This window comes from Chrysochloris asiatica, unplaced genomic scaffold (genome assembly GCF_000296735.1).
Source record: "Chrysochloris asiatica unplaced genomic scaffold, ChrAsi1.0 scaffold00054, whole genome shotgun sequence".
NCBI classification, from domain to species: domain Eukaryota; kingdom Metazoa; phylum Chordata; class Mammalia; order Afrosoricida; family Chrysochloridae; genus Chrysochloris; species Chrysochloris asiatica.
This window is the reverse complement of record NW_006408572.1, coordinates 4,037,272-4,042,590: the sequence shown is the minus strand read 5'-3', so window position 1 is coordinate 4,042,590 and position 5,319 is coordinate 4,037,272.

The following is a 5,319-nucleotide window of genomic DNA, read 5'->3' as shown; positions in this document are numbered from 1 at the left end:
TATGAAGAAAAATATGACATCAGAATTGGAGGAAGATTCATTAACAACCTGCAATAAGTAGATGATACAACCTTGCTTGCTGAAAGTGATCAGGACTTAAAATAATTACTGATGAAGATCAAAGACCATACCTTTCATTATGGATTGCATCTCAATGTAAAGAAAATAAAAATCCTCACCACTGGAACAATAAATAATATCCATATAAATGGAGAATCGGGCTGCTCTCTTCAATGCTTGTCATACCAGACACCAATCTTCATGGAGAGAGTGAAAAGAAGGATGGGGAAGTGTTATGGTTCCATTGTTTGGATTTCTGCTCTCTCAGGGTGTTGTTGTTGTTGTTAAGTGCCATGGAGTCGGTTCCGACCCATAGCGACCCTGTACAGGGTTTCCGAGGGTGTAAATCCTTATGGGAGTAGAAAGCCTCATCTTTCTCCCGCGGTGCGGCTGGTAGTTTCGAACCGCTGACTTTAAGGTTCGCAGCCCAATTTGTAACCACTACGCTACCAGAGCTCCCTCTCTGGGTGTAGAGTTAAGTAAATGTTATACCTCACTTCATGGCTCATTATCACCATTTATTGTTGTTGTTAAGTGCCATGGAGTCGATTCTGACTCAGCAACCTGGTATCATGTTTCCAAGGACTAACTGGTGGGACCTAGCTCTTAGCAGTTCAGGACTCCCATTATTACTACTGTTCCTTACAAATTGCCTCTGGTTTTATTGTCTTTTATTAACTCCAATTTCTATTCCCATTTCTCTCCATCAATACAACAACCATTTCATACATATATACTCTTATATATGCAGACATCCTGGTGTGGTATTGTAGGTTAAGCCCTGGACTGCTAACCACAAGGTCAGTGGGTCAAACTCACCAGCTGCTCCTTGGAAACCCTATACAGGTTGCTATGAGTCAGAACCAGCTCAATGGCACTTAACAGCAACAAAAGGACCTTATTTCCAAAAATTCGTTCTTCACCATATACTTTTAAGACTCTTGCCTGCATAGGCCCAAAAATAAATGCATAAGAAAGGTCATTTTGGCATTGTTTATACTAAGGGGGGAAAACACCAAAAATAACCTAAATATCTACCAATAGGAGAATGGATAAGCAAACTGTTGTTGTTAAATGCTATAGAGCCAGTTCTGACTCATAGCCACCCTGTCTATGCACAACAGAATGAAACATTTACTCTTTCTTCCATGGAGCACCTAGGGTATTCGAACTGTTAAACCTGTGGGCAGTAGCCCAAAATATAACCTACTGCGCTACCATGATGCCTAATGAAATCTGCTTTAGGCAACTCCAGAAGATACGTTTCTCCCCTCAGCCTTTACAACTAACAAAACAAAAAATCATCATCATCATCTAAAAATAAAGTTTTATGTCCGATGTCCTTTCATTCTTTCTCTTACAAAATCTCATGCTTCCATGACTCTGGGGTCATTGTAATGAATCCCCTTCTGACATCAGCTGGGGACCATGTCTGATTTCCTCTGACTCCATAAGGAGGAAAGAGAGCCAAACTCAAAGGCTGATTTCTGTGAAGCAGAGGTCAAACATGCCACCCACCCTATATCTTCTATACTAATTTTAATTTTAATTAATATATGTTTGTCTTTGTTTATAAGGTGTGTCTCTTGTAGACACTATATTGAAGAATCCTATTTTCTTATCCATTCTGCTATTCTCTGTCTGTTGACTATTATATTTTATTCATTGATGTTCAGTATAATTATCAATAGGTATGAATTGTTTACAGTCATTTTGATGTGTGTGTGTGTGTGTGTGTGTGTGTGTGTGTGTGTTTTTGTGGTGTTGCTGGTTTCTTTGTTCCACGTTTTTCCTGTACTGAGTAGATCTTTTGTATGTGTGCATTTTCTTGTCAATTTCTTCATTGTTTTAATGTTTACAAAATCTTCATAGATTTTCCTTTTCTTGATTTCATGTGAAGGTATATTAAATTTCTTTGAAATTTATGTATTTATTTCTTCTTGTAATTTATTCCCCAATTTAAAAGTTGTTTTATCTTGAAATCTACTTCACTTCCTCCCCATTTGGAATTCCATAATTAAACTTTTCCCTCTTTTTGCTTTGTAGTTATCTTCATTATAAGTTGGTATCTCTGATTCCCTACTTTCAGTCTTGTAGTCTGTTTTTCTTTGGATATATCTTTATCTGGATTGAATTCTGAATGGTGTTGCCATGTACGTCAATCTTTGGCTGTTGTCTACTGTTGTTTTTTCTCAGTCCAAAGGACTCCCTATAGTATTTCTAAAATTGGCTTGGTTTTTACAAATTCATTGAATTTCTGTTTATTTGGAAATGTTCTAATTTTGCCATCATATTTGAGGGACAGTTTTGCTGGGTATCTGATTCTTGGTTGGCAGTTTTTTCTTTCAGAGTTTGTATATGTCTTCCCATTGCCTTCTTGCCTGCTTGGTTTCTGCTGGGTAACCAGCACTTAATCTTACTGGTTTTCCTTGTAGGTAACATTTCGTTTTTCCAAAGCTGTTTTCAGGATTCTATCCTTGTCTTTTATCTTATTTTGTTGTTGTTGTTAGGTGTCATCAAGTAGATACCAACTCATAGTGACCCTATCACATAGTGGCCAACCTCACAATTGTTGCCAGACTTGAGCCCAATGATGCTGCCACTTTATCAATACATCTCACTGGGGGTCTTCTTCTTTTTCTCTGGCCCTCCACCCTACCAAACATGATATCCTTCTCCAGTGACTGGTCCCTCCTGACAATATGTCTGAAGTATGAGAGGCAAAATTTGACCATCCTGGCCTCCAAGGAGCACTCTGGCTGCACTTCTTTCTGAACAGATCTATTGGTTCTTTTGGCAGCCCATGGCACTTTGAATATTCTCCTCCAAAACCATAACTCAAATGCATCAATTCTTCTATGGTCTTCCTTATTAACTCTCCAGCTTTTGCATGCATATGAGGTTATTGAAAATACCATAGCTTGGGTCAGACACATCTTAGTCCTCAAGCTGACATTTTTGTTCTTCAACACTTTAAAAGATCTATAAGATCTTTGATCTTGTAGAGTTTGATTATAATATGTCTTGATGATTTTCTTTTGAGTTTATCCTATTAGAGGGTTAATTTGGCTTCTTGAATGCTTATAGTCTCATCTTTTATGATGTTTTGTTGTTGTTGTGAAGTGCCGTCAAGTCAATTCTGACCCATAGCAACCCTGTATAGGGTTTCCAAGGAGCAGCTGATGAGCTTGAACCACCGACCTTGCAGTTCAAACGACTTTGCAGTCTGATGCATTAGCCCACAGCACCACTAGGGAACTTTTATTCCGGTGGCTCTTCAACTACCTTTTCTGTGCTTTTCTTTGTCTCTTCCTGTTCTAGAATTCGGATCACCCATAAGTTATTCTTCTTCATGTTATCCCACATGAATTTTAGGCTTTCTTCAGATTTGTTCATTCTTTTTTCTGATTTTTCTTCTAGTTTACTAGTATTAAGAGATTTACCTTCAAGCTTGCTAATTCTGGCTTCCACTGATTCAAATCTACTCCTTTGCCCTTTCAATGTGTTATCCGTTTCTGATATCTTAGTATTAATTTTCTGTATTTCTGTTTGCAGGTTTTATATTGTCTCCAATCCTTTATCTATTTTTTTTTTTTTTTATTGTTCCTGTAGTGCTTTTCTGAATTTTTCCTTGTTTTTCTCTGCCTTTCTTTCAATCATTTGGAGGTACCTAAATATCATTCTCCTGAATTTTTTTTTTCAGGTAGTCCAATGCCTTTTATTCCTCGAAACATTTTCTAGCTCTGCCTCTTGATCATTTGTTTGAGTTACTCTGTTTTATTTATTCATGTTAACAGAAATTATATGCTGCTTTCAAGACATCATGGTGGTATATTTGTATTAAGTTGATGAAAGTGTGTTATTATATTCTTAGGCACTCACCAACTACCTCCTGATGGGTGTTGTCAGGACATAACCTTGTGTACCATTCTTGGTTTGCTGTTCATGTGATGTTGATGATTTAGCTGTCATTGGTTGTTGTCATTGATCTGGTTTATAGCTTCTGGTATTGGCTCTTGCCCAATTGATGTGGTCGTAGAGGATATAACTGTGACTGGGGCTTGAGATGTATGGCCACAGTGGCTGTCTCCTTTCAGGTGAGGCAAGAAGAAGAAACACACACACAAGAGAGAAGGAAAGCAAACAAACAAACCAGCAAACACAAAAATAGAAAATAGTAATGGAATAAGAAGGAAAAAAAAAGTTTTTTTAACTGGCAACAGCTTTCTCTCCACCAATAAGAGGTTTGCCTCTGTGTCTCTGTGTGTAAAGTAATCAGTCTTTCACAGTCAGCTATGGAAATTCAAGATGGCCATGCTGCTCCTGGCTCATCCATACAGTCTTTCTTCCTTCCTTTCTTTCTTTTTTTTGTCTATACTACACATCTGTTCAGCTGCTTCTCCTATGAGAGCTAGTCCAGGGCTGGCCTGGGCCGAATTTGCAGACAGCTCCTCCCTTCTTCAGTGGCACTCACCTCCATGCAACTTAGGCCATGTGGAGTGTGGGAGCTTCCCCGGGGGTGTACACTGGTGGAGGCTGGTATCACAGTTGAGAATATTTCTGGGTTCTTTCTTTTGTTCCATGTGGGCCCTCTCTTTTGTTCTACTTGGTATGTGCTTATCCCTCCACCAAACAAAGTATAAGCATCTTAATCATTTGTCTCAATTTGTTTGTTTTCTTGTAGTTTCCTTGTGATTTTTTACATAGACAATCATGTTATCTTCCAATAGAGACAGTTTTCTTTTTCCTTTTAGCTTGTATGCTTTTTATTTCTTTTTCTTATCTTATTGCTCTAGTTATTTCTAGTATGATAGTGGATGGAAGTGGTAAGAGAAGGCATCTTGCCTTGTTCCTAATCTAAAGGTTAAAGTAATTGATCTTTCATCATTAAGTATAATATTAACTGTAGGGTGTTTTTAGATGCTCTTCATCAGGTCTATTCCTGGTATGCTTTGAATTATTTTCATGAATGAATAATGAATTTTATCAAATTTTTTTCTGCATCTATGAGGATAATCTGTTGGCATACTATATATTTCTTTTAAGTGAGGTCTTGTGAAGGAATTGATCTGTGTCATCTAACTTGTTGAAATTATGTGCATACAGTTGAGAGTATTTCCTCATTATATGCCAGTGTCTCTGAGATCTATGTCATGTCTTCCTTTGATCTTTAAAAATGGTAATTTCACCTTTTCTAATTTCATGACCAGTCTTTTCAGAAATATATTTATTTTATTATTCTTTTCAGACATCTTCTTT